This window comes from Sinohyriopsis cumingii, chromosome 8 (genome assembly GCF_028554795.1).
Source record: "Sinohyriopsis cumingii isolate HCF-2022 chromosome 8, ASM2855479v2, whole genome shotgun sequence".
In the NCBI taxonomy this organism is placed as follows: Eukaryota; Metazoa; Mollusca; class Bivalvia; order Unionida; family Unionidae; genus Sinohyriopsis; species Sinohyriopsis cumingii.
This window is the reverse complement of record NC_142968.1, coordinates 15472606-15495423: the sequence shown is the minus strand read 5'-3', so window position 1 is coordinate 15495423 and position 22818 is coordinate 15472606. Positions and strand designations below refer to the sequence as shown.

The 22818-nt window shown below is 35.2% G+C and overlaps 1 protein-coding gene across 12 annotated transcripts in view; it reads right to left on the bottom strand.

Annotated features, from left to right (window-relative positions):
- The window catches only part of LOC149793030 (uncharacterized), a 200174-nt gene extending 177618 nt beyond the window's left edge, over window positions 1-22556 (bottom strand). For 10 of the 12 annotated variants that reach the window (XR_016422696.1, XR_016422697.1, XM_089966916.1 and 7 more), the window contains exon 1: window positions 22429-22536. The gene's annotated coding sequence lies outside the window, so the exon portion shown is untranslated. Of the gene's footprint in view, window positions 1-22064; window positions 22206-22428 lie in introns of those variants that run through there. The other 2 variants (XM_089966912.1, XM_089966913.1) reach the window with 2 other exon arrangements.
- Between the last annotated feature and the right edge of the window lie 262 nt (window positions 22557-22818).

Genomic DNA, 22818 nt, shown 5'->3' with positions numbered 1-22818 from the left:
CCCTGGGAACCAGGGCAGCTGAGTTTTTACAGCATCAGACTCATAATCCATGAGTCTCAGGTTTGATACCTGCCCAGGCCAGCCTGGGTCAGCTACCTTGGTGTGACTTTGGAAAGGCACTTTGCTCCCATTCTCACAACATAGTACAGATCAGAATTTGTTAACATGACGCTGAAAACCAACAAACAGGACCATAAGCCCTGATCTGTCAGTACATCACATGTCGCAGCAGATCTGTGTCTATTATGTTTGCAGTTAGGTACATGTTACCCCCAGTTACGTACATGTTACCCCATATTAGGTACATGTTACCCCCAATTAGGTACATGTTACCCCATATTAGGTACATGTTACCCCCAGTTAGGTACATGTTACCCCATATTAGGTACATGTTACCCCCAGTCAGGTACATGTTACAACAAAATAAAGGATGGGCTATTACTGCTTCTTCTGTTGATTATTTCAGTATAACTTGAACATGCATAAATTGGTAATAATGACATTGATTCAAAAGAATTAGTCCACAGAATGTGGTATTGTACTCTGCAGTCTGTAATAACGGGATAAAACATGATTCCTATCACACAGCCTGTACTCATTATGTAAACATGATTCCTGTCACACAGCCTGTACTCACTGAGTAAATAAGATTCCTATCACACAGCCTGTACTCATTATGTAAACATGATTCCTGTCACACAGCCTGTACTCATGGGGTAAAACAGGATTCTTATCAAACAGCCTGTACTCATTATGTAAACATGATTCATGTCACACTGCCTGTACTCACTGGGTAAAATGTGATTCCTATCATACAGCCTACACTTCTGGAGTAAAACACTATTCCTAAAGCACAGCCTGTAATCATGGGGTAAAACATGATTCCTATCAGGCAGCCTATACTCATGGGGTAAAACATGATTCATATCGCACAGCCTGTACTCATGGAGTAAACATGAATCTTATAACACAGCATGTACTCATGGGGGTAAAACATGATATCTATCACACAGCCTGTACTAACTGGGTAAAATATGATTCCTATCACATTGCCTGTATTCACTGGGTAAAATGATTCATATCATACTGTACTCACAGGGTAAAACACTATCCCTATTACACAGCCTGTAATAATGTGGTAAAACATGGTTCCTATCACACAGCCTGTACTAACTGGGTAAAATATGATTCCTATCACACAGCCTTTACTCATGGAGTAAAACATGATTCCTATCACAGTCTGTATTCATGGGGTAAAACATGATTCATATCACATAGATGACAGGGGTTGCAATTAAGGAAATTTAATATGATGCAGATATTGTGACAAGAATTTGTCCCCACCCTGTATCAGGTTATTATTATTTTCCATTCAACCTATTATCACTTTCCATTCAACCTATTATCATTTTCCACCTATCATTTTCCATTCAACCTATCACCAGGCCTCAGCCCCAAAATATGTTTCCTATTGCACTGGTTTTAAAATGAGGATAGGCAGGATCTTTTTTTAAACATTATATATATTTAATGTGATTTTTTTAAATAAAAATTTAACCATGGGGGAAAAAAGTGCTTGGGTTGGCACTGAGAAACAGGGATGGTCAGCCAACTGGAAACATATTTTTTAGTTTGGCCTAATCTTCCACTCAACATATCATCATTTTATATTCAGCCTATTATCATCTTCCATTAAGCCGATCATCTTCCATTCAACTTATTATCATCTTCCATTAAGCCTATTATCATCTTCCATTAAGCCTATCATCATCTTCCATTCAACCTATTATCATCTTCCATTAAGCCTATTATCATCTTCCATTAAGCCTATCATCATCTTCCATTAAGCCTATTATCATCTTCCATTAAGCCTATTATCATCTTCCATTAAGCCTATTATCATCTTCCATTAAGCTTATCATAATCTTCCATTCAACCTATTATCATCTTCCATTAAGCCTATTATCATCTTCCATTAAGCCTATCATCATCTTCCATTAAGCCTATCATCATCTTCCATTCTACCTATTATCATCTTCTATTAAGCCTATTATCATCTTCCATTAAGCCTATCATCATCTTCCATTAAGCCTATCATCATCTTCCATTAAGCCTATTATCATCTTCCATTAAGCCTATCATCATCTTCCGTTAAGCCTATCATCATCTTCCATTAAGCCTATTGTCATCTTCCATTAAGACTATCATCATCTTCCATTCAACCTATTATCATCTTCCATTAAGCCTATTATCATCTTCCATTAAGACTATCATCATCTTCCATTCAACCTATTATCATCTTCCATTAAGCCTATTATCATCTTCCATTAAGACTATCATCATCTTCCATTCAACCTATTATTATCTTCCATTAAGCCTATTATCATCTTCCATTAAGACTATCATCTTCTTCCATTCAACCTATTATCATCTTCCATTAAGCCTATCATCGTCTTCCATTAAGCCTATTATCATCTTCCATTAAGGCTATCATATTCCACTCAACATATCATAACTTTCTACTCAACCTGTCATCATCGTCCACTCACCCTATCATCAGTTTCTATTCATATAAACTGGATTTACCCAATGGGTATAATATTCTTTGAGCAGCCTTGAAGTAACAAACACCATATGGCTATTGTAAGGAGCATATTGTATTTCATTCATATCACATGATTAAGACATGACCACTGAGGACTGACTTGAAAAGCATACATTCATCTATCCTAACATTACAGGTGCATTGTGAAAAGTACTAGTCCAACATGGAATTTAGTACCCCCTGGACTAATGAAATTGTGACAAGCACAAGTCTAACATGAAATTTACTAGCCGTCGGACTAACACAATTGTGTAAAGTAGTAGTCCAACATGAAATATACCAGCCATTGGACTATTAAACATGTGAAAAATATTATCGCAGCATCAAATTTACTAGCCATTGGACTACTAAAATTGTGAAAGTACTAGTCCAGCATCAAATTTACTAGCCACTGGACTACTGAAATTGTGAAAGTACTAGTCCAGCATCAAATTTACTAGCCATTGGAGTACTGAAATTGTGAAAGTACTAGTCCAGCATCAAATTTACTAGCCATTGGAGTACTGAAATTGTGAAAGTACTGGTCAAGCATGAAATTTACTAGCCACTGGACTACCGAAATTGTGAAAGTACTAGTCCAGCATGAAATTTACTAGCCACTGGACTAATGAAATTGTGAAAAGTACTAGTCCAACATGAAATTTACCAATCATGTTGTTCTTCTTCACTAGCTGACAGGCAACAACTGAATCCTTACCAGGCATCAAACTACTAAAATTGTCCATCATGAAATTCAATAGCCTCTGGCTAGTGGACTAATTTCAAGCCCTGAATAAATAGCCTGAAAAGACCAACCCACCAGAATACACAGGACACACACTGTATCTAAGCCCAGCAAGAGCAGATCCAGAAATATAATTTAAAGGGTACATAAACAAGTTTAGTAGCCAATGGGTCTGTGGGGAAAGCACCATTGATGGAGGCCCAGGAGACAAAGCCTGTGGAAGGAACTGCATTTTAATGCTATCAGGACAAAAGTTTCAACATGAAATTTTAAACCAAACTTATTCTAGGAAATGTTGATATTGTTTCACACTCATGGGGGGCAATGAAAGGGGGGAATACACCAATTCCACATCCCCTCTGGATGTTCCCCTGATTAGTCAATAACCTGTCCAGTTTACCAAAGAACTAAAATGATTTCTTCAATCTTCAACTAATTCAGTAGAAAGGCACCAAAAACTACCATATATGGTATTTTTGATGCAGGTAATTACCAAGAACTGCCAGATGTGATTTTGTTTTGCACGTATTTACCAAAAACTGCCAGATATGCTACTTGTTGCTGGTAACTGTATAGGAAAACTTTTGCTAACAAAATACAGGAGTATGTAGTTGCATGGTTCACTGCCTAACCATACAGCTGTCCCTCAACATAATGCAGTAGTTTGGGTCTGTGAATGCTGACAGCATTATGTAATGATTGCTGACCGCATTATGTAATGCTTGCTGACCATCTTATTTAGTGAACTGCTGACCATGTTATGTACTGAACTGCAGTAATAGTGAGCATGGACAAAAATTTCACAACTGCATATGTGTGTGCTGGGGGAATACAAAAAAATGTGTCAGGTAAATACACAAAATTTGTGTGTTGGGATAATACACAAAATTTGTGTGTTGTGGAATACATAAAATGTAAGTCTTGGAGGATCCAAACAAAATGTGTATGTTGGGGTAATACACAAACTGTGTATGCTAGGGAGAATACACAAAATGTGTATGTTGGGAATACACAAAATGTGTGTGTAGGGAATACACAAAATGTGTGTGTTGGGGGGATACACAAACTACCAGTCAGATTTAAAGTATATGTAATCAGTTGGAATCCATAATTACCAATGCTGTAAAGTATGAAACAACAGTATAACACAAGAATCAGGGCTTGTGTTTTGTAAAATTCAGGAGAGCTGCGATCAGCTCTCCTTGTAATTATTATTATTTATCAGTTAAATCAGACTATTTTACTTCCGGTTTTGCAATGCCTGCACAAGCATGTGTAGAAAGGCCAAGCATTCATCCACATGTTGGAAAGAACAAAAAAAGCAGGACCAGTCACTTCATGTTAATGATAAACAGCCTGTATAACAAAGCCTCCCAGGACCGGTCACATTATGTTAATGCTGAACAGCCTATATATCAAAGCCTCCCATGAACAGTCAATTCATGTTAATGCTGAACAGCCTATATATCAAAGCCTCCCAGGACCAGTCAGTTCATGTTAATGCTGAACAGCCTACATAACAAAGCCTCCCAGGACCAGTCAAATCATGTTAATGCTGAACGGCCTATAAAACAAAGCCTCCCAGGACAAGTCACTTCATGTTAATTCTGAACAGCCTGTATAACAAAGCCTCCCAGGACCTGAGTCACTTCATGTTAATTCTGAACAGCCTATATAACAAAGACTCCCAGGACCAGTCACATCATGCTAATGCTGAACAGCCTGTATAACAAAGCCTCCCAGGACCAGTCACATCATGTTAATGCTAAACGGCCTGTATAACAAAGCCTCCCATGACAGTCACTTCATGTTAATTCTGAACAGCCTATATAACAAAGCCTCCCAGGACCACTCACTTCATCTTAATGCTGAACAGCCTGTAAAACAAAGCCTCCCAGGACCAGTCACACCATGTTAATGCTGAACAGCCTGTATAACAAAGCCTCCCAGGACCAGTCACATCATGTTAATGCTGAACGGCCTGTATAACAAAGCCTCCCAGGACCAGTCACATCATGTTAATTCTGAACAGCCTATATAACAAAGCCTCCCAGGACCACTCACTTCATCTTAATACTGAACAGCCTGTATAACAAAGCCTCCCAGGACCAGTCACATCATGTTAATGCTGAACAGCCTGTATAACAAAGCCTCCCAGGACCAGTCACATCATGTTAATGCTGAACGGCCTGTATAACAAAGCCTCCCAGGACAAGTCACTTCATGTTAATTCTGAACAGCCTATATAACAAAGCCTCCCATGACAGTCACATGATGTTAATTCTGAACAGCCTATATAACAAAGCCTCCCAGGACCACTCACTTCATCTTAATGCTGAACAGCCTGTATAACAAAGCCTCCCAGGACCAGTCACTTCATCTTAATGCTGAACAGCCTGTATAACAAAGCCTCCCAGGACCAGTCACTTCATCTTAATGCTGAACAGCCTGTATAACAAAGCCTCCTCTAGGACTGAAAAACTGACTGCAGTAAAGAGGTGACTGTTATATGAGGTTGATTTTATAGGAAATGTTTTGCCTATAATAGATCTTTAAAGATTTATCTGTCTTATAAATGTCATGATCTTAAAAAGATGGCGGACTTGTAAATTTGACCATCTGAAAAATGTGCATCTTTTATAAATGTGACCAATCCTTAAAAATTTGCCTGTTTTATAAAAGTGACTATGTACATAAGGTGGGTTTTATAAAAGTGACCATGTACATAAGGTGGGTTTTATAAAAGTGACTATGTACATAAGGTGGGTTTTATAAAAGTGACTGTACATAAGGTGGGTTTTATAAAAGTGACTATGTACGTAAGGTGGGTTTTATAAAAGTGACTGTACATAAGGTGGGTTTTATAAAAGTGACTATGTACACAAGGTGGGTTTTATAAAAGTGACTGTACATAAGGTGGGTTTTATAAAAGTGACTGTACATAAGGTGGGTTTTATAAAAGTGACTATGTACACAAGGTGGGTTTTATAAAAGTGACTGTACATAAGGTGGGTTTATAAAAGTGACTATGTACATAAGGTGGGTTTTATAAAAGTGACTATGTACAAAAGGTGCATCTTATAAAAGTGACTGTACATAAGGTGGGTTTTATAAAAGTGACTATGTACATAAAAGTGACTATGTACATAAGGTGGGTTTTATAAAAGTGACTATGTACATAAGGTGGGTTTTATAAAAGTGACTATGTACAAAAGGTGGGTTTTATAAAAGTGACTATGTACAAAAGGTGGGTTTTATAAAAGTGACTGTACATAAGGTGAGTTTTATAAAAGTGACTATGTACATAAGGTGGGTTTTATAAAAGTGACTATGTACAAAAGGTGGGTTTTATAAAAGTGACTGTACATAAGGTGGGTTTTATAAAAGTGACTGTACATAAGGTGGGTTTTATAAAAGTGACTATGTACATAAGGTGGGTTTTATAAAAGTGACTATGTACAAAAGGTGGGTTTTATAGAAGTGACTGTACATAAGGTGGGTTTTATAAAAGTGACTATGTACATAAGGTGGGTTTTATAAAAGTGACTGTACATAAGGTGGGTTTTATAAAAGTGACTGTACATAAGGTGGGTTTTATAAAAGTGACTGTACATAAGGTGGGTTTTATAAAAGTGACTATGTACATAAGGTGGGTTTTATAAAAGTGACTATGTACATAAGGTGGGTTTTATAAAAGTGACTATGTACAAAAGGTGGGTTTTATAAAAGTAATTGTACATAAGGTGGTTTTTATAAAAGTGACTGTACATAAGGTGGGTTTTATAAAAGTGACTATGTACATAAGGTGGGTTTTATAAAAGTGACTATGTACATAAGGTGGGTTTTATAAAAGTGACTGTACATAAGGTGGGTTTTATAAAAGTGACTGTACATAAGGTGAGTTTTATAAAAGTGACTATGTACAAAAGGTGGGTTATATAAAAGTGACTATGTACATAAGGTGGGTTTTATAAAAGTGACTATGTACATAAGGTGGGCTTTATAAAAGTGACTGTACATAAGGTGGGTTTTATAAAAGTGACTATGTACAAAAGGTGGGTTTTATAAAAGTGACTATGTACAAAAGGTGGGTTTTATAAAAGTGACTATGTACAAAAGGTGGGTTTTATAAAAGTGACTGTACATAAGGCGGGTTTTATAAAAGTGACTATGTACAAAAGGTGGGTTTTATAAAAGTGACTGTACATAAGGTGGGTTTTATAAAAGTGACTGTACATAAAATGGGTTTTGTAAAAGTGACTGTACATAAGGTGGGTTTTATAAAAGTGACTGTACATAAGGTGGGTTTTATAAAAGTGACTGTACATAAGGTGGGTTTTATAAAAGTGACTGTACATAAGGTGGGTTTTATAAAAGTGACTGTACATAAGGTGGTTGCTAGTGTTATTGATAGGATATAACATTTTAGATTGCCCCCGATATGGTGAAATTTGTAAATATCTTCCTCTTCTTTGATGATAAAATCGATCTAAAGGGCAAAATCTGCATTAAGCTTCCTTCTTAAATTTTTATCTCAAGAGTACGTAGTCCTGTATCCTGTTTTCTTATTTAATGTAAGAAAAATTGATTTTTACAAACACTACATATGCCCCCCAGTTTCTCATACCACCCACAGCCCCAATCTCAGCCCCAAGGGCCAATTCCCATGAATAAAATTTGATCTGAAGACCAATTCTAACTGGAGATATTAATTTTTTTTCACCGTAAAAAAGCTGCAAATATAGATAAATTTTCACTTCAAGGTATATGTGCATTTAATGTTTTCAAAAATAATGTTTTAAAAAGGGAATCAAGATATCATAATTTGCTTCAAGTACTTTTCTTTCAACTCATATTGTCACTGAGGTCTACGTTTCTTAAATCAATTCAAATACAATGGTTTTTTTTTGGTCGAGGGGTTAATACCTGTATCACATTTAGCATCACATCAGATGGCATTATAATGAGTGAGAACCGCCTATAAGTGTAACAGTTACAGATCTCTTCACTGATCAGTTCCTAGTAACCACTGTTCTAAGATACAGGTTACCTACATAAAAGATGTTGTGTCACCACAAGTAATTCCACACATTTCTACTGAAAGGATTTACATCACATATTTGAAACTTATGTCAGATAAAAACAAATTACCAAAATAATTCAGATATCAAGTATATATGTTCCAAGTCACTTAATTTGACCCAATTTTTTAAACCCCAATCACTGATGATACAACCAATGTAAAACTAATGGACTATTAACTTCCTTTTTCTGTCCATGGGTTCAGTGTATACCCCAGGGGAGTAAAATTGAGGGTAAAAAAAAAAAAAAACTTGGTGTCAGAACTGGAGGTCAAATAAAAAATGTGGAGGTCAAAAATGTACTGACAAATTTTCATCTTACCCATACATTTTCAGCTTGAAATAGGATATTGCAACTTGTACAACATACTATCCTTCTCTCTAAACATACAAATAAATGAACATGCACAATTAACAAACAAACGCACTGTCCATTCAAAGAATAATTTTATTAATTCATTTTTTTTTCGTTTAAAGTCGTACATCCTTTTGTAGCAATATTACAGACCAACACAATACATATAAGCCAGTAGAAAAAGCCAAATAAATCTTTTTAACCAAATGGCAGTTAATTTACTGCCTGTCATAAAATGTGTACTATCATCGGTTTCATTGAGTCCTACAATATAAGACAGAGCATATGTTTTTGTTTTAGTGCTATGTCTTACTACCCAAATAACGGCCTTGTATAACGTGTTCCGATGTCAGTTGACATCGGAATGAGTAGTCAAAGTTTCGGGAATATCTCCCACACTTTGCAGCCTATATTGACACTCTTCCACTAATTTATGTGTAATTAATATACTTAGTATGCTGTCTTTATCCTCGTGGAATGAAAATATAACACTAACAAATGGATGCATTTTCATGTTCCGTTGACATACATTTAAATTTGTTGCAATGCGATGGTAGTCGAAGTATGCCAAAGTATGTTTAAGTAGGTTCATGTGGGGGATATGTTTCTTGAACAAAACGAAACGTTACTTACAGCTCCAATAGGCATAATATATTTTTATTCATTTTGTTAAAGAATTATATTTCAACTTAACCCGATTTCTGCATTCCCGGCTTTCATCGCTTTCCTGCCAACTGAAATGAAGGCCTATGAAACTTGAAAACAGGTCCATTTCTTTTGTGAGTATTTGAATTTATTAGAGAAAAAACATTATAACTTTACTTTGTAGAAAAGCATTGTTATTGGTTGCCAGTTGTGTGTGATATTCCTGAAAATTTGACTTTCGTTACACTTTTAGTCAACATCAAAACATGCTACACAGTAGTGCCATTAGTTAGGCAGTAAGACCCATCACCCCCCAGAACAAAAATATCGGGTGATGTGTCTTACATTGTAGGACTACGGTTTCAATGTACTTCATCCTATAACACATTTATCCAAAAATCAAAGAGGCTAATGATTTATCTTCTTTCTAATAAGTTACACTTGAACTTTAAGAACTTTCTTTTATTGCAGCAAAGTTAAAAACCAACAAAATCTGCAAAGACACCCTGACTTTGTAATCCAAATAACGCATTTGTCTCTGCAAATGTACTGATTTCTTTGTTGTGAAAGAATGTCTTAGGTGATAATGTATTCTCCAGACATCTTGTGGCGAACGAGGGCAGATTTTTTAAATTTCTTAAACTCTGTCACGAAAGAATTATTTACATTTGAAGTCTTCACAATCACGCGATCAGAAGTCACACAGGTAATCCTAATGGATGTGCCGTATTCCAGTCAAGGGAATTATTTTCTCCATTTTTCATTAAAGTTAGATCGACAGTTGCTCTTTTGTGTTCTGCTTCTTTCACTTTCTTTGCTAATGATTTTTAGTGCATGTCGTTTTAGTCTGGAGATTACTTTCTAATGCAACAAACATTGAGGTTAAACATCTGGATGACATCTTGCTGAGCTCGATGGAAATCGCATTAGAGTTCACAAGATATGGGGAAGTTACTCCGTCATAACATTGCCTATGCTAGTCTGGTTCCCTGTTTCATATGCTCCCTGCGTTGCACTCTGCTACACGAATAGTGGAGTGCAATGCAGGAAGCATACAAAGCAAGGAACTAGTCTATGCCTATGCTCTAAGTATACACAATGCCATCCCTCATCCAAAGCATTGGATATTAAATAAATCCTCATCGCATTATGTGAATCCTTTGCATCAAAAAAATGCATGGCAACAAAACATGTGTATCAATTTTCTCCAGCGTGCATCCCTGATGCACAAATGTGCATAAGGCGAAACAATGCATGGGTTACATGTATAGAATATAAAATAGTTTAAATGGAAATTGCATGAAAGCACAATTGGCAGGGTTTGAAATTATGATTTTTTTTCACTAACCCATGGGATGTTTTGCTGATCCTGCCTAAATTACTCTGATCCAGCTAAAATCAAACAGAACCCAGTTCAGTTTCTAATTCAGTATCTATTATCCATTAACATCAACTCAAAACAATAATAACTTTATTTCACCAGCATGAATGAAGTTCATATTTCACTAAATACTTGAGGCAAAAAAAAAACATGGCAGCATCTCATATTTCAGCCATTCATGTTTCATATTTCTGACACTTTCTTGGTATCATTTCTTGATATATTTGCGATTATGTTATCAAATTTCTGCTATTTTGTGAAAGATGTGCACTCACAAATACTTCCACAATTTTACAGCTTTTACCACACAATGCACTGAATGCATTGACAACAATATAGATATTAAAACACACTGTTCTGCATAATTCTGCTATATACATAGAGCATAGAAACATGACAATTTTAGCCTGAGACCCTATACCTTTTGTTTATATTATGAGGAATGAAATCAGTCCTATGAGGCAGTACACCAGGCAATTAAGCTCCACATGCATGAAGTTTGTTTTGACAATTATTAGATAAATCTACATGATGAGTTGTCCATTAAACAGGAGAAATCCTCTATCAGGGCTGCACCAGTAGCCTAAGTTGTTAGAGTATCTGCCTCGGTTGCAGGGGGTCGTGGGTTCGATCTCCAGCCAAGTCATACCAGAGACATAAAAATGGTAAACAGTAGCCGCACTTGGCTCTCAGCATTAAGAGGGTAGTGTTAGGACTGGTCGGCCTGGTGTCAGGAGAAAGTAACTGGGTGGTACATGATGTTACATGTCTGTGGCACGATGCCCCAATCCTAGACATCACTATAAACTGCCACACTGCAGACATCATAGCAATATGCCAAACTTGTCAAAGATACTTGAAAAATACCGAAACAAACACAACACACTCAAGTACCATCTCAGAAAGGTATCAAAAGACCTTTGACGGGACTTACTCTGTTACCATCGACTGTGAAATTATTGTTTGTGTCCATATTCCTGCTTATCAATATCTGACAGTCAAGCGCTAGGAATTTTTTTTATATATTATTTTTCCTTTTCTTGTAGCAAGAATTCTAACACTGAGGTTGGAAAGTAAAACCTGTCTTGAAAGAGCACTGCAAAGAGAGACCATATTATAATTGCCTAGATTTGCTGATTTAGCGCAATAAATTGTCATGAGAGACCATATATCTTGACCGACTCTTACCTTTGGCAGAAGGTGTAGTCTTTCAAGACATGTACTAGACACGCAATACTACCAAAATTCTTTTAAATAAGATATCAGTATAGAAGTGACATACTTTATATATTTTATTTATTAAAAAATATATATATATAAATAAAGGAAGTGCAATGGCTCAACGGTACAAAGCTCCTCATACTGCACTCCAACTCTCAACCTTACCCACTACCCCCATTACTCACACCCAGCCCCAGACAATGACCCATGGGTCATAATACAAAAGCCCAACATAAATAGTCTTTTTACTATGACTCCACATATAAAGCTTCATCAGAAATGATTGAAAATAAGCCATTTAAATTTTTGCACATCTGACCTTTGACCCTCTCCTATTCACCCTTGGACTAGCCTGGAGCCAAGAATAACACCCACTTGCAGATATTTAACCCCACCACCATAACCTAATTACAAAGTATCATGAATGTATGTTAGCATCAATAGAACAGATGTAGCAGACAGACAGACAAACAGATTGTTGGACTTTAATATTTCTCTGAGAACACTGAACATGCTACATTTTAGACTGAGCAAATAATACAGATTTTGGCAACAACAAAAATCAAGAATATAAGAACAAATAACATTTTAAACAGCATAAAGCATTTAAACAAATCCCCCAAATTGTTAAAACTAGGTTAAAAATATCCCAATCACACACACTTAACCCTAATCTTTTCCAGAAAGTCAGCTCAATAATAAATGTTATATAACAGTTAAGTCTGACTATTTTACTTCCTGTTCTGTAATGCATGTACATGCATGTAGAGAATGGACTGGCATATTGGTAATTAAAATGGACACATCCACATGAAAAACAAAACAAGAACCAGTCACTTCATGTTAATGCTGAAAAGCCTATAAATGATATCCTCCTCTGGGACCGGCAAAAACTGACTGCACTACAGAGGTGATTGTTAAATGAGAAATTCATTACCTATAATAGGTCTTTAAAAATGTGTCTCTTTTATAAAATTGTTTCAGTCTTACAAATGAGGCCAATTCTTAAAAATGTGCCTGTTTTATAAATGTCACCATCTACTTAAAGGCAGCTGTTAGTGCAGATTTGACGGTTGTTGATAGAATCAAACATTTTAGATTTCCCCCTGATATGGTGAAACTTGTAAATATCTTCCTCTTCTTTGACGATAAAATAGATCTAAGAGGCAAAATTTGCATTAAACTTCCTTCTTAAATTTTAATCTCAAGAACACGTAGTCCTGTATCCTGTTTTCTTATTTAATGTAAGAAAAATTGATTTTTACAAACATTACATATGCCCCCAGTTTCTCATACCACCCACAGCCCCAATCTCTGCCCCAAGGGCCAATTCCCAAGAATAAAATTTGATCCAAAGACCAAGATCTTGATGAAGATCATTTCCTGATAAAATAGAGAGAAGATCCATATTAAGCTCCCTTCTTAACTTTTAAACTCAAGAGAACAGTCATGCAGGGCTGAGCAAATCCCATAGCCCGACGTCCCGGACTAGTCATTTCTGAAGTCGGACAAGTAAAATTTTCCAAGTCGCTAGTCCGGGACAAGTGCTTTTTAAAAAAGTCGGCTAGTCCTTATTTTCGTGCTTTAATCACTATATCTGCCTTTATTTGGCCAATTATGCCCTCTGGGTGTACTGAATAATTGATTCTACCCCTCTTCGTGTATACATTTACATCCTTTTACCGCTTGACTGCATATTGGGCTAAGTGACCAAATTATTGGCAAATCAAAACACATCAGGTGGCATTACAGTTTCGTATTTTCCATAGGGTTAGGATTTTAAAGAAACAGAATTTCCCTGGTTTTCCTCACTGGTTATACTGGTTATTTAAAAAAGACCTTGTATATCTTAGGTATAATGCAAAGAACCTTTAATTCCCTTTATTTTGGTGTATGATTGATGGGTGTACTATGGGTTATAGAGTATACAGCTTGGCCTTATTTCAGATGTGCACCTTTCAAAAAAAGTGCTAGCTCTACTTGGTCATTTTCACTTCCTGAACTTCAGAGGTAAATTGTATAAAAAAGATCCAATAACTTTTTTTATATTTTATGTATTTGGTAATTCATTCATTGCACTTTCAGAAGCTGGTATTGTCTAGTCTGGCAAAATTCATTTTCCCTATTTTAATAGCTGCTATGGATAGTGTACTTTAGACTAATTCAGACTGATTTTTTAACACAAGGGAGCAGTCATTTTAGTTAGCAGTGTGCTTACATCATGTACAATTGCCAAAAGTACAATATCCAAAGAAATATCATCCACGTTACATTAATATAGCATAGAGGCATGCAAACATTCTCTCCATTGTGCCTGTTTTAAATGCAAACTACTTCACCTTACATACGTCACTGTAACAAAAGTACATATTATCTGGTGAGCGCCACCTCAAACAAAAGAAAGCCAGTATGATCAATTAGCAGTGTTGTAAGCGGTTTTGTTGCAATGAGTTTACTCAATCTTAGTCCTACATGTAAGACATAGCACATTTTGATTTTGTTGAGGTGCTATGTCTTACTATCCAAATAACAGCCTTTTATAGTGTGTTCCGATGTCGTTGACATCGGAATGAGTAATCAAAGTTTCAGATACATCTCCTATATCGACATTTTTCCACTAATTTATGTGTAATTAATATACTTACTGTGCTGTCTTTATCCTGGTGGAATGAAAATATGACACTAGCAAAAGGGTGCATTTTCACGTTCCATTGACATACATTTGAATTTGTTGCAATGCGACGGTAGTTGAGGTATGCCAAAGTAAGTTCAAGTAGGTTGATGTTTGGGATTTGTTTCTTGAACGAAACGAACCATTGCTTATAGTTCCAATAGACATAATATATTTTTTATTCGTTTCGTTAAAAAATAATGTTTCAACTTTATCCGATTTCGGCATTCTCGGCTTTCATCCCTTTCCAGCCAACTGAAAAGTAGGCCAAAGAAACTTGAAAATGGGTCCATTTCTTTTGTGAGAATTTGAATTTATTAGAGAAAAGGCATCATAGTTAGTAAAGTCTGACTAAATCATTATAACTTTACTTTGTAGAAAAGCGTCATTATTTTAGTTGTCAGTTGTGTGAAATATTCCTGAAAAATTTACTTTCGTAACGATGTTAGTCGACATCAAAACACACTACACAGTTCCATTAGTTAGGCTGTAAGACCCTGACACCCACAACATAAATATCAGTGTCGGGTCTTACAGGTAGGACTAACTCAATCGAGATCATAACGAGCGGCTCACTATGATTTTAATCCAGCGAGTCAGTGTAATTAAATTAATGAAAGGTACTTTACCGACATCAGTGTTGGTTTCCTTTATGAACTGAATAAATGACAGTAATGATTCTTCCACGTGCGATATTGTGTTTGAAGCGAAACAATTACGCTAATTAATGAGCTGTTTCGTTTCGTATTTAAAAGAGAAAATTGATCTTATGATCACTTTAGAAGTACTTGTCAAGCAAGCTGATAGTTACTCTGTAGATAAAATGAGTTTGCTAAATTATTTTCGCAAGTAATGTATTAACGGCGATTCGGCGAAGGTAAATTCGTTTCAAAATGGAGGGATAAAACGTAAGACGGATACTGAGTGTGCGGTAGCTATTTCAGAGTGTGAACGAGGATTTAGTTCAATGAACTTAATGAAGACTTCTTTAAGGAATTCCTTAAACCAAAAGAGTTTACAAATGCTAATGAACATTTCTGAAAATGGACCAGAGCTTGAGTTCTTTAACCCAGACACAGCAATCAACTGCTGGCTTAGTGCTGGTGCAAGTGGCAGACATATACATGGACATATTTTCAAATCCATCAGCTAAAACATATACACATGAACCTGAAGAAGCCAAATATATAACAACCAATGTTTTTGAAAAATTAAATTCTTTCAAGAAATAATTATGTTGTATATCGTTTTTTTTTTCTTTCTATGGATTAAGCACATACGTCTCATCAAATCTTGGCAAGTGATTACCATTTTGGGACCAGTGAAAAATAAGGTGGGACTAGTGACGAGTAAGGTGGGACTAGTGAAGAGAAAGGTGGGACTAGTGAATTTTCTGAAACCACTTGTCCTGGACTAGTGGTCAAAACAAAAATTTGCTCAGCCCTGGTCATGTATCCTGTTTTTTCTCAGTGTATGAAAAATCAGTTTTTACAAACATTATGCATTCTCCCAATTTTCTTACACAGACACACACACACACACATATACATGTACATCAAAAATCTCTGCCGCAAGACATTTCAAATCTTAATTTGTTTTATCACACCCAATACATGCATTTATAGTTAAATAGTTTTAGAGGTTGAGGCTGGCCAAATACTTTAATAAGTTTTGATTCAGGGTTCAGGGGTGATAACTCTATGTCCCTATTGACTGATCCAGGTGTCCAATTCTGACACCCATCTAAAACATTGACACAAGAGCAGCTTTGTTATCACATACACCAAGTTTCAGATGTCAGAATATAACTCACCCCCATATGCTTTGTCAAAAATTTAAAAATCTACACATCCATGGACTTCACTCAATCATGTCCCAAAGAATAATATTTCTAAATTGAACTATGTAGCAGGAGTTGAGCAACATTACTCATGCACACACATACTGACAGACATGAGCACATAATCCCAGCAATAGATTTCAACTCTGATGAGTCGTTTGACCCTTGACCCCATGAGTTCATAGCTGAGATATTTTATTTTTCATAGAGCAAAGTGATGTTTAAAATTTCTCATCTCATATTGAAAAAAAAAGTTTCTTGTAAGAAACAGACAAGCAGAAAATAAGACAGACATGACCGTTACTGAATTTTGTATAAGTGTTTCTCTTACTAATTAGGTATGAATGTGTGTGTATTTGGTATATAAATAGAAAAAAAAGATTATTTTATACTTTTTGGTGGGGAAGATTAGACCTGTCCTCAGTGGCAAACAGGTTTTGTTTTCTAATGTACTAATACACCCATCACATATCATCACTGTATTCCATCTTTCACAACAGCTTAACTCACAGAATTCACTTTCCACTCCTACTGAAATTTGCTTGCAACTTAAGGAGATGTATTCTCCTTCTCTTTAGAACTGTTAATAACCCTCTGTTTCTTTGGAGTCTAAGGATCAAGACGATCCTCATTTCTGAGACTGAGACAGAAAAGAAACATTATTTCTTCGTTGAAACGTTGTGATTTAGCAAGTTACACCCATTTCTTACTATTCAATCTTGAGTAATTACAAAGTTCGAAATAAATCACTAAGCACAATACCTGGTAAATTCTTCCTCAATGATCCATTAAATAAAACACTCATTTTTTTTTACGTTTTGTTGATTGAAGTAAATCAATCATCAATAACATACAATTAAAGTTTGTCTACTTACCTCTGATAACTTTGCAAGCAGCCATATATTCCAGTTTCATCTAATTGCTGATAATTTCAAGGGCAATCAAACAATCACCAATACCTAATCAAAAGTTCATCCAATAAAGTTGTAATTTAGTCCCTTTTCCTCAAAATATCATAAATGTCAAATATAATAAATCTCAAAACAATCCAACCTTACTTCAACTATGAACACGTGTGACACCAGTGACCTGTTAGCTCAGCCCAGTTCACACAGATTTTTTGCATAGTTGCAATATTATTGGCTGATAAGGTGCAACAGTGGTGTAATAAAGGCTGATCACTGCGGCACACAGTAAATTTGTTATGGAGAGCCTTACATTCAGTGTAACAATGTAACACTGTAACAGAAATATGGGTTGGGATCGGATTTAGCAAAAACACTGAAAGTAATTTCACAAATGAGAGGATTATTTCTAATGTAATTGAACAACTAATGAATCTGACACCATACTCATGTACATAAAGATCTGATGCCATACTCGTGTACATAAGTCCAAATTGGATGTAACATAATGATGCACATCGAGTTCAATGACAGAAATATGATAATTATATCATTCCTAATTTGAACTAATCAAAACATACGACTTCACTGAGTTAGCAAAACAAGAATAAACTTAAGAAACTAATAATTAAATATGACTGATATATGGATCTATCACCATGGATATTCAATATATAGAATTTATACACAAATATGAACATTGTATGATTCTATCACCAAGGGCACTGAAGTATAGGATTTGTATACAAATATCACCAAGGGTATTCAAGTATAGGATTTGTATACAAATATCACCAAGGGTAATCAAGTATAGGATTTGTACACGAATATGAACAATGTATGATTCTATCACCAAGAGTATTGAAATATAGGATTTGTACACAAATATGAATAATGTCTGGTTCATCCAGGATGTATGTCATATTGACTTTCACTCATATAACTCGGATAATGTTGTACATGGTAATGAATTCTGAGTAGCTTTCATTGACATTTAATGCATTGACATTAAGTAAGACAATTCAATGATAATACCACCCCCTTGAAAACAGAGTGGAAACACTTTCAGAAATCTGAGCAAAAATATAAAGTGAAAATCATTATTTACATGACCAGAACTCCACGGTAAAAGGAAGATCTGCAAATAATACTCTGCTGAAGTAATCAGCCCCTACATTTTCCAAACCTCTATTGCCTCAATCTATAAATTATACGGCTGTAAAGTCAATATCGGTCAAAGCATCATTAAAATACACAGGTTGTAATTTCCAAGCATAAAAAATGGGTCACATTAAATAAAATGACAACAATGTAAGTATGCATATACTATGCATGCACCATATATATACGTGATGTACCACAGTAAAAAGTCCTTCAAACAAGCCAGCCTCCACTTCATGCTGCCCAAATATTTTGGTCATGATAATCCGTACGAAATAATTAGGCGGATTCCACCTGGAACTTAAGCTGACTCCAGGCGGAATCTGCCTAAAATGTTAAAAATCTGGTTAATACAAAGGCAGACATGGAAAATTTGAGAAGTCAAAGATGAATCCATCTAGAATCCATCTAACTATAAGATGGACTTTTGTCAAATTCCTGCTATAAATACATCTTTAGGCATAATTTTGGACTTGGTTGATTTTCCACCCACCATCTAGGTGGAATTAGGAACTTAGTCACTGACATCTATTATATGAAAGGAGGAATCTGGACTTAGTTTATTTTCTAACCAACATCTAGGCAGAATGAAGAACTTAGTCATTACATCAGTTAAATAAGGCATAATTAGGACTTGGCTTTTGTGTGTCTGTAAAGTTAAATGACTGAAAATATAGTGATATTTTGTGATTGTAATATCACTGACAGTTCAATAAAAATATCAATAAGATATAATAACATTTATTGTTTCTTGTACAATTTGAATGATTTTCAGCATCATTTATATTTCTTGTTTCTGATAGCTGTAATTTTATTGTTTATTTTGGGCACACTTTATAACTTCTTCCCACAGCTTTCCTTGTTAAATTTCTTTTAAAATGTGTTGTTGTTGTTGTATATTTGTTTAACTTCAATTGGATTTAACTGCCATCAAAAAATTTTTCATCTTGTTTTCTGTTTTAAAACATAGTTTTGCTTTTCTCCTGACCTGAATTTCCTTGATATGGACCCATTTTTTAATATCATCTCCGAAACTTTTTTTTAAATAATGCTCTATCCGGTCCCATTCCACAATGAGCTTTCAAATAAGTATTTGTTCCGTTTATTGTTTAACAGAGGATTTTGTATAAAGCTTTCTGATTGGTGAAAATTTTGTAATTGCCCAATGAATCGTCACATAACAGAAACTGATGGGAAAGCGCATGTTTGCTAAACATGCCGATTCGAATTTTCTAGCAGGACGAGAGATTGAATAACCATTTGAAAAATGTGCGGCAATGAGAATACCATGAACACAAATGATATGGGAACATAATTGGTCAGTCTGTATGAAAACTGAATGCCAGGACAAGCATTTTGCTTTTTGTGCCATAAAGAGCTTTACAGTCGCGGCTAATGTGCTAAATAGGACAAGGAATTGAATCAGGATTATTTCGAAGTTATACAACTCCAAACTGATTGACTTCAGAATTTAAGGAGGGACAATGTGTAGATCACTGGTGGGAATTTTTGCCAAATATCCATGGCTATCAAAGATAGTCATATCTTTGCAGAATTTTCTTGGCTGAAAAGTAGAATCTACTTTCACTCTCGTGAGGCATTATTGTGTATATTATCAAAATATTCTTGGTGTGTTGGAATTCAGTGTAAAATAAGAGTAATTATATCATGATAAACGTTTGTCATGGCTGCTTATGGAACAAGGACTAATTCATGAGACCACAACAGCATCATGGTTTGTACAATCAAAAATCCAGTCTACAGTACAAGTGACATAAGGCAGGCTCGAATGCAGATTAATATTTTATATATGTTTATGTGTTCACAGATGCCTGTGCATATCTTCCAGGCTAGATACTTTGATTTTTAAAACCACTTAATTATTTAGTGTCAGATACTTCATATCATGCTGTATATGTTGTACATCACAGATAGAAGGCCTCAAGGTAGATTAGTTCTGTAACTAATTGAATTACCTTCTCTAAATAAAGTTATTATTATTATTATTATTATTTTTATTATTATTAACTCCCATTTCTCTTGCCTTGGATGTCATATAATTACAACATCAGTATAATTGTTTTTATGCACACTTAAATATCACCTTGGTTAATAAAGTCCTGTTTAATTCATATCCATTATTTCTTTGAAACCTGCTGAAATGTCTGAAACACTAAACAACTTCAGTAAAATACTACATAATGATCAAAATTTTATTGAAATCTTACAAAAGTTTTAGTCAATTTTTTTGTGAAACTTCACAAATATTTCAAAGAAATTTGAGTGAGACCTCAACATAATTTCAGTGAAAGTTTTGGTCAAAATATTTGTGAAATCTCACCAAACTTTAGAGTGAAATGAAAAATACTTAAGTGATGCCATGTTGGATTAGATTTTGTATGCAAGAAAGAAAATGGCATTGCCCCTCAGGACAAGGAAAACCTAAATCTTATTTAATAATGTCTGTCAAAATAAAATTTATGATCCATTTTAAAAATTACTGTGAATATTTATCATTGATTCCCAATAATGCCTAAAAATCATTAGGCAGTTTAATAGAAATCTGAAGTATATTTTTATGGTTTAGGCAGAAATTGCTTTAAAAAACCCGTCTGAAATTCGCCTTGACATTTTCTTTATTGGATGGGGTTTCTGCAGGTATTTCCATCTAATTAGGCAGAAGTAAAGATTCCGCCTAGTAACAGTAATTTGCATACTTCGAGCTATATTCCACCCTGAATCTACCTAAGAGTGATAATAAGGGGAATCTAGGCTAAATAAGCGGAATAAACAGATTCCGCCTAGTAGACGGAATAAACAAATTCCACCTAGTAGGCGGAATAAACTAATTCCGCCTTGTAGGCAGAATAAACAAATTCCGCCTAGTAATCGACGGACTAATTTGCATATTTCAAGCTGTATTCCATCCTGAATCTGCCCTGAACCCACCTAAAATTTGTAATAAGTGGAATCTAGTCTTTAAGTGAAATCCGCTTTAAAATTCCACCTGGAATCTGGTTAAAGTCAGGGCGGAAGTTTTCGTACAGGAAGGCAATTTTAATACTAGCTGAACCTATATAAACAATATTATTCCTAGCCTGTTAAATTTTGAAGGAGCACCATTTACATCCATAATTTTTGTTTCACTTGCAGTCCAAATATTTTAAATACACCAATATGGAGAACATTTAGTTTTTTTTCAGTATATGTAAGGAATGTGTTCACATTCTTTTATAGTAGGCAAAAAACGTGAATGGTGTGAATCACACCCTGCTGCTCCATTGATAGACTCCTATTAGTACCCCATCCACGAAGTAGTAGTCCTAATACAAGTATACCTCTAGTTTACAAAGAATATGAGATATAGCACATTTGAGCGTATATAAAGACTGAACCAATGAATAAAAACTATATTTTTTATAAATTGTAAGTTGTAAATTATGCACATGGCGCCATAATATTATCAATTACCTACCTCTTGTGTCGAATTTGGGCAAGCGTCCCCATGTAAAGCTGATAGTGATATGCCAGTGGGGTTTCCATGGACTTTGACCTATCACCTTAAATTACAAACTTCCAGAAAAGCATAACGATTTTGGTTATTTATCTTGCATTGCAAGAAAGTATATATCTTAAACAAAAAAAAATATATCATAATTATGACCCTTTCGTACAATAATGAGGCAATCTCTTATCTGATGATACACATTCAAAAGTGAAAGTACAACTCATTTTTCCTTGTTGAACAGGGAAGTTCATCGTGATTTCAATCGTGTAATCAGTATAGAAAACAGTGACAACTAAAACATGTTTCGACGCTAAAATAAACGTTTCCTTACCACCATAACTGCATTTTCTTACCATCATCAAGCTGGTTAGCCCATTTAATGTAAAATAGCAGTTCGGTGACTACACAAAAATCTACCCAAGTTTTGGCATTTCCAGAGTAATGCGGATGACTTCGGTGACTACAGCAAACTACAGTCATAAATACAAAAATATGCCAAATAATTAGCCGTCCATGCGGAGTATGAGGTATATTACGGGACAAAAAGAGTATCCGAATATGTTGTTTGTTTCTTTTTTTCGATTCGAGTCAAATAATTTCGACACTCGACGCACTCGACGCTTAATAAAAGGTTTTAACTCCGGAACTTGTGAGGTGTGCAGTCGACAATATTTCATCAAATCAATCAAATACCTGTACATTTAATTTTGTATGCCCTTCG